Raw genomic sequence first — 8,115 nt, forward strand, 5'->3', positions numbered from 1 at the left:
GGTCCCCGCCCCGGGCAAGCCGAAAGCCAGGAGCTGGGTCTGAGGCACCCCCGGAGCCCCCGCGCCTCCCGGAGCACCGGCGAGGACCCAGTATAAAGGCTACCTGTTACCTAGGCTAGAGATGCTAGGATGCGGCACCAGGATGCTCCGGCACAAGAGGAAACCCCCAACCCAAGCGGCTCTGGCTGCCGGACGCACCCCCCCCCCCCGGGCGCCGGGCGCCCCCCGGGACCGGGAAAAGTTTACCGGGCAGGGCCCGCCGGGGGTCCCGGAGCGGGCGGCGGTGCCGGTCGGGACCGGGGCGCGCCCCGGGCCAGCTCCACGCACACGCACACCGCCGCCCCCCCGCCACTCCCTCCCGCCCTCCGCCCGCGTGCTCGGTGGGCACCGGCCCGGCCCGGCCCGGCACGGCCCCGAGCGGCGGCGGGGTCCTTCCCAGCCCGGCTTTGTCCCGGGAGGCGGAGGCGCGGCGCCCGCCCCCGGCCCCGCTCCCCGCTCACCAGCCTCCCGCCGCCGCGGCGGGGCTGGGCTGGGCTGGGCTGGGCTGGACTGGGCTCGGCTCGGCTCCGCTCCGTTCCGCGCTGCGCCCGGCCACGGCCGCCGCCGCCGCCACCGGGCGAGTGGCGAGCGGGGCCCCGCGTGGGCCGGGGGGCAGGGGCCGCCCCGCCCCGCCCCGCCTCCCGGCCCGCCCTCTCGGGGCACGGCGTGGGCAGCAGCCCGGGCGGGGGCTGGGCGGCTCCCTCCCGCTCCCCCCGCACACGCGTGTCTCCCCCCCTTGCACAAAGCACACCCACTCGCTGCAGGGGCACACGCAACCCGCGGCGACGACAGCCCACCCCACACACCCCCCTCCCCCGGCAGCGCTCATGCAGACACGCACCGTCTCAGGGACATCCTCCGCGGGTACCAATCCCCTCGGGGGGATGCAGGCACCCACGCACCCCAGCAGCCCCGCACAGACCCCGTAGGGTCCTACACCACCCCCACCCCTTGCAGGGACACGGCCAGAGCACCCACACCCCTGCACCCTGACACCAGGTTTGAGGACAGCCCTGGACCCAGCTGGAAGATACCGGGAGCCAGAAAGCTCACTCATCCTCACCAACTTGCCAGACAAGGACATGGTGAAGTTCAGCCCGAGGGGATGCTGTGGAAGGAAGAGAAGTTTGCAGCGACCAAAAGCAGGATTTGATACCACCGTGCAAAAAATGCAGACAGCACCTCAGGAAAATCCCAAATCTCTGTTGGCCTGGGAGGCTGGGAATCATTAAAAGGGAGCGGCGTGAGGTTTTGCTCCCTGTAGCACCTGAGCTGTGCTTTAGGGCAGGCTGGAAAAGGAATGGTCTTCCCTCACCCTAGCCCTTGCTCTGTGGTGTCTCTTTTGGAGCATCTAAATTCTCCAAAACCAGGACACCACACACCCCCCTCCCCCCACCCCGGTCTCCCCCTGCCCTGGTCAGGGCCTTAGCGCAGTTCTTTGCTTAAGCCACCTCTCCTTTAGTGCAACAAAGCATTCTTAGTCTCATATGCTTCAGGAAAAAATAGTGGATTAAAAAGGCAGGTAGGCTTGCATAATGGGAAATCCAAGCCCTGAATATAAAAACAGAAGATGGAGATATGCACAGCACTTATCAAAGAAAAAAAATTACCTCTCAGGAACCAATCATCCCGGTAAATTCTTCTTCAGGGAATTTTGGCTGTACCGCAGCTTGCGAACCTTTATGCTTGCAAACGTCCCAGCTGGCTGGTCTTCTGCAGTTATGGCTGTCTGCTCATGCTCTCCCTTCTTTTTTGATCAGTTATTAAAATAGTCCAGAGACCCCACAGTAAGGAGAAACACAGGAAAACATAGGAACTCCTCCACTTAATCTGCCAGATTGCCATGAAGACATCTGCTTACCACACCTCCCGCTTCTTCTTTCAAGCAAGCCACTTGCAATCAATTTGCTGCATCTTTTTGCATGCAGGATCCCAGTGCCAGCGTGCCCAGCTGAACAAGTAAATTAGCTCTCAGAAATGACTTCATCATGACAGAAACCTCTCTTCCAGCACAGAGCCATGGCTCATCTGTGAGAGGGGAAAATGAGCTCAGAAAATAAGTGGCCCAAATTTCCCACATTTTCCCTATTTTGAAAGATTTGGATGAAAAAACCTAGCCCTAACCAGCCTAACGGAGGCTGTAGCTGAGGTCTGTGTGGCTGGCTAATTTGGGAGCATGGTAAACTTCCCCAGATTCAAGCATCTGAGTTTCATACCTGGAAGTTTAAAAAGAGCCTCCGCTCTTTTCAATAAGAGTGCTATAATTTTCTAATAACGGAGTTGCTATAATTTTCTCACCATGCCTGCTCAGTGAAGAGTCAGGGATACCTTAGGGAAGGAAAACCAGATTTAAAATTCTTCCTAGGTTCACACTAGAACAGCACTGGACCTGCTGAGCAAACTGTCCTGAGATGTTCACCCCAGGTAGAAACAGCTTTCCTATGCCAGAAGCCTTGGGATTATGGGGTAATGAAAATTCATTTTTTCTAATAAAGTCATCCTCTTTATGGCCAAAGATTTCAGTGGAAAATTGAAAAACCTCAAATTTTCATAAAATGATTGTTCTGTAAGGTCTGAGACCAAACATGATGGCTTTTTGCATGGCTGTAAACTCCTGTAGCTTCTCCAGTACCGTATTCATCATTGTTCATTTTAGGTATTTTCTCAGTGGCCAAGAAAACTTGTGATAAAGAAGCCCTCTCAAGTGGAAAGCAGCACACAAAGCCCGCTAAGATGCAACCACATGTCTTGGCCAGCCATATATCTTCCAATGTATTGTTTTCCAGAATGCTGACTCAGCAGCAAGGCACATGGCTCGGAGCAACCCTGACAGCACAAAGGGAAACTTCAGGCTGACCAAAGCTTCAAGCACCATCCCTTCCTGGCAGAAGCGAGACCATCACTGAGTCTTGTTTTCATCGTGTCAGCTGTAAGAGAAACCCCCCAAGAACAGGAAGACAAACAGGCATAAACCAACAGGGAGTTTCTCTGTAGGCAGATAAAAAAAAGCCAAGCTCTCTGGAGCTGGGTTCAGCATCACTCACGGCCAGCAAAGCTGTCCAGTTCCCAAGGCTGCTGGTGCTAACAGTGCCTTTTACTCCAGGGGACTCAAAAAAAAAACAACAGGAAAAAATGTGACACCTTTTATCAGTTACGGTCCACACTGTGTGACTGAGCAAATCTTAGTTTCCACCTGGGGTGCACAAATCTCTTCCTGGCTGTGGTCCCCAACGTGCTGGGGAGTCTTCCTGTCATTGCAAGGACTCCAGCTTTGTCCATGGTGTCACAGCTGGTAGATCTTTCGGGTGGAAGTGGGGTGGCATCGTGTGTGCTGCGACCGGTTCGCCTGCTCATACACACCAAGAATAAATGCACCTGTGATGGAGCCAGGGGCAACCAGTGCCAGCACCTACTGCCTGCCTGGCAAAAGAGCAAAGGGCAATCCTTCAGCAGGCTCTTGGGATGTTAATATCTGCTGCCACTCAACGAGCTGCTTTGGTCAAAGCGCACGTCCCTGGAAAGCGCCTCTCCTGCACTACAGACCCTTTTCCTAACTCAAGAGGTTGGTGGCTTTGTCTGCCGTGCCCCTTTTCTCCCCCAGCCCTCCCTTTCCTGGCGGAGCAGATGTGCTGGCTGCCCTCCGTAGCCCCTGCCCCCCGCCCCTGGGACTTCTCCCGGCTCTTGGGTACATTGTCGCCACCCTGACACCCCATCTTGCTGTAGGAAGAGAATATACCTGGGGAAATAGGTGTCCCTTTTGTTCAAAACAACATTGTGAGACCCAGCTCCAAAAAAATCCTCAAAATCCAGCCCCTTTCCTGGGAAGAGCAGATTAAAAGCATCAGCCATAAGGAATGAAACCCTCATGTGGTCTCTTAACCACCCTCCATGGGAGTTACTCCCACTGCTAACATCTGGAGGCCCAAACTATGATCTCTGTAGGACCCATTGACCTTGTAGGAACAGAATGAAGCCCTAAATCGCTAACACAACCCCACGTGCAGGCAGCAGCCCCCCATCCCGCCCTGGCCACTGTGATGGGCTGCAAATCAGTATGCCAACCAGCGACAGGCACTGCTATTCCTTTGCTCGGGGGACTGTGTCAAAGGGGGAGCTCAGTTCTCCCTACCCAAGAGCAACAGTGGCTGTTAAGAAATCGCGGGATAATAGCCCTTTTGATGGATGCTCGGCTTGTGCTTTCGGGATGTAGCGGTTGTGGTGGGGCTGGGAAGGGGGAGGGGGCAGAGAGGCATATGACAGTGCCGATAACAAGTGGGCTTTGTACGCCATGGCCAGGGGCTCCCACAGCTGCTCCAGCCCCCTTTCCCGCTTGAGGTAGTTTGGGTGGGAGAAAAGGCTACAAAAGCTCAAGCAAACAAGCATGACACAGATAAGAATTTAATGATTCAGTCCCTGCCTCTCTTTAAAGAGCAAAACTGGCAGAGCATCTCCTCCTGCCATTCAGGCAGGGGCTCTGGAGAGGAGAGGCTCCTCTGGGCTGGTGGTCTAGCTGCTGTGGTGCCTCCTAGACAGGGAATGCCCTCGAGCATGTCCGTCCAGTTTGTTTTCTTTCCCTGTGTAGCTGGTGAATACTTGCAGCCTATGCTGGCCAAGGCCCTCACCTGCTTCTTGCCATCGCTCCAAGAGCCTTGGTGGTGCTGACATGGAGCCTGGTGGCAATCTGGAGCATCCCCCTCCCTAGGAGAGGGCAGGGCAGACCATTGGCTCCGAACCAGCCTGTCCCAGTGAGCAGTGCAAGAAAAGGAACAAGCCTCGGGGTGGGCACCATGGCAGAGGGAGGACCACGGAGCACAGTGTATCTAACCAATGTTAACTCCATGTACCCTTGGCTTTACTTCACCTGTCATCACTTGATGACAGTGTTTTTTTCTGATGACGCATATTCTGTGTGGATGGGGAGATAGTGATGATGGCAGCTGGCTAAGATTGCAAAAAAAATACTTCCCCCCCCCCCCCCCCAAAAAAAAAACCAGGCAGAAAAACCCCACCCCTAAATCCCCATACACTTTGTTTCTGTAATCCCTGTCCCAACAGGACACGAGCATAGTCTCCCAGCCGGCATGTGTGGTTGCTCTTATTAAGCTTTGAACAGCTGGGGGATTTGGAGATGGGATTAGCTAATACAATCCAGGCTCAATTAGCAAAGGAAGCATGGAGATTCCAGCTCCCATTGGGACAGATGTGGGCAGGACCACTCCAGAGGGTTAATCACAGGGCAACTTGTACTTCATCCACAAATAACCAAGCTGCCTGTGTCCCCCCATCCCACTAACGGCTGCCGTTGGAGTGGGAACGTTTGCCATTGCCAAACACTGCCTTACTCCCTGGACCCAGCTAAAACCCGCTTTCCTGCCCATGGGCTGCGAGAGGGAAGGACTAACCGCAGCAGGGAGGGAAAGCAGGCATGCACGCAGGTGCAGAAAGCTGGCAGCCAAACAAAGGGAGATCGCAGGAGCAGATACAGGCGAATGCAGGCTACAGTGCTTGTCAGCACGGCTTTCTATGAGCAAGACCAAAGGCAAGGGGAGGGGGGATGAAGGAGATGGTTTCTCATTGATGGGAAGATGCTAAGATGCACCAGCAATGGGACGCCAGTGCTTTGTTTAAAACTGGGACCCCTGGGCAGAGCTTTTGTTATCACAAATGCTCTTTGCTTGGCCAGCTGGGAAAAGCAGTGGGCTCACAGGGCTGCTGGGGCATCCTTCAGGACAGACTTCTAAGCACCCCTGGCCACCTCAGGATGAAGCAAGGCCCACATCTCTAAACAACTTAAGGGCACCGGCTTCCAAATTTCCCCCCACACCAGCCTTCTTGAAAAGCTAAACCAAACCCACATGGATGCCTGATGAGCATCCCCAGCCTCAGTTGGTTCCTCATTTCCAAAAGCTCCCCTCAAATCTCTCATCTGTCTTTTTGGGGCATTTTAAAGACGCATAGCCCCTCGTGTGCTGAGACACAGACTCCCTCACTGGAGACAGGCCTCTGCTTGCAGAGCTGGTGAACCGGTTCCCAGGGTGCGAGTTGCATGGGCAAGCTCTCCCACGCATGGATGGGTTTTGCATAGCCCTGTATGAGGCTGGCTGCTAAATGCCAGCTCTCTGTGGAAAGCAGATGGACTTGGAAAGGTTGGGGGGTGCCCAAGGCACTTGGCACTTTGGAAAAGGTTGCTCCTGAAGCCAGGACTGAGGACTGCCAAAAGGCAAGATGTTCATTGATTTTTTAGTTCTCTGAAGACAGGACTCAGGAATCAGACCAGGGAAGGGTGGTGAGGGATGGGGCTTGGGCCAGTCAAAGCGACTGGCATGGGAGATGCAGCAAACCAGACTTGCTTTCCCAGCCTGCCTCGGATGGGGAACCAAAAATCTTGCAGAGCGAGCTAATTGTCCTTGACCAGTGCCAGGTGAATGCAAATAAATGTCAAGCACCTTCCAAGGTGTCAGCTTGGGAAATAAACCCACCAGCCTCTTCCCAGTCCAGTTGCTGGGACTCTCACAGAGGAAGCAATAGCCTCCAGCGCTGTGGAGCAACTTTGCGGAGGGCAGCAAGCACCACCTGGTCTCATGTCAGAGTACCCCAGGGTCTGATGCTCCTGCTGCACCCAGAAGACATAGCTAGATCTGGAAAAGCCATCACCCCACAAAGAGCAGACACACAGACATGAGCACTGCGGGAGAGCACGCAGCTGATTTTTGCCTCTCTCCAATAAGACTGGCTTTTTTCCTTGCTCCTCAGCAGTGTTTGGTGTTTACAGGCGCTGGGAAACATTTGCTCCTTGCACTCCTTCCAATGGAGCGTGGGAAAAGCTCTCACCCGAAGCAAAAAAACACGGGAATTTGCTTTCAAGTCTATTCTTCTCACTCTCTTTCTCTCCAAGTGAAAAGCCCTGAGCTGGCTTTTTTTCTTTGCGAGGCAAGTTTTCTGGCCAAGGCAAACTGGTGTTTGTCTCATGCTGTCAGCAGAGTGACAGGCATCAACACAAGCTGAGGGGCATGGCAGTGGCAAAGCAACCAGGACAGAGGGAGTGGTAACAGGGCAGACAGGGCCTGTGTGCACCTTCCCCGCCTTTTAGATAAGGGAAATGGCACATTTCAGCTTCAGTAGAAAGAAATAAGGGCTTGGTCTGGGGGGTATTTTTCTCCCAGAGGATATATAGGGCCTTTGGTTTGGTGCTTGGCTCACTGAGGCAGACAAAGAAGAAAGGCAAATTAGCATGAAAAAAAAATAATGGAGGTTACCCCCCCTACTAACTGGCTCTGGAGAGAATAAGTAGTGAGCAGAAATACAAAAGCATCCTCCACTGTCAGAAGCAACACCAGGGTTTCTCCCATCCCTCATCCAGCTGCTGTGTGCTGGATCTGGCCAGCGAAGGCAGCCCCTGCACCAGCACCTGGCACACACAGGCGTCCAGTGCCATCAGCCCTATGTGCCGAAAGTTCCCAGGGCCAGTCCTTGCTGGCACCTCAGCCTCCAGAGAGCTGGCAGGAGGAGGCTTCCCACCCTGCCTGCCAATGTCTGCCTCTTCTCCTGGCCTCTCCACCTGGTCCAGGAAAGCCTGCAGGAGGGCAAGTGGCTTCAGGTGGCCTATTTGCAACAAGGTTAGGGTGATGCAGGGAGGCAGGGAACCTTCAAGCAAAAGAAAGGCAAAGTCATGCGCTTCCTTGCCTGGGGGACCAGAAATTACTCCTTCTCCAGAAAACAAAGCTGAGGGACGCAACAGGAGTCTGCAGAACTCACAGGACAGTGACAAAACTGGAGAAAATGGAGACCTCAGGGAACTGGCCTCTCCCCCGGTGCAGGTGGACACCGCAGGAAAGGCGCTCCCCATGTCCAAGGATGCTGCTAGGAGGGGAAGTAAAGGCACCCCTGCCCCCTTGCCTCCCCTCATAGCCCTCTCTCCAGTATTACACGGCAACCCTGGGGACCAGCAAAAAGACAACTGTAACCCCTGATATGACCCAAGAGACCCACTCTATGCCCAGACAAAAGAGGGAGGAACACCTTTATACCCAGAGGCTGAAGGCAGATCTCACGCTTCCAAACTCCATCCTGCAAGTA

At 54.7% G+C, this 8,115-nt stretch overlaps 1 protein-coding gene across 3 annotated transcripts in view; it reads right to left on the minus strand.

The window, feature by feature from the left end:
* PRAG1 (PEAK1 related, kinase-activating pseudokinase 1) overlaps window positions 1–5,021 on the minus strand; it is a 30,635-nt gene extending 25,614 nt beyond the window's left edge. For 2 of the 3 annotated variants that reach the window (XR_007507737.1, XM_049814535.1), the window contains exon 1: window positions 1,650–5,021. The gene's annotated coding sequence lies outside the window, so the exon portion shown is untranslated. Of the gene's footprint in view, window positions 1–500; window positions 547–1,649 lie in introns of those variants that run through there. The other variant, XM_049814536.1, reaches the window with a different exon arrangement.
* Between the last annotated feature and the right edge of the window lie 3,094 nt (window positions 5,022–8,115).

Source organism: Accipiter gentilis, chromosome 12, assembly GCF_929443795.1.
Source record: "Accipiter gentilis chromosome 12, bAccGen1.1, whole genome shotgun sequence".
Classification (NCBI taxonomy): domain Eukaryota; kingdom Metazoa; phylum Chordata; class Aves; order Accipitriformes; family Accipitridae; genus Astur; species Astur gentilis.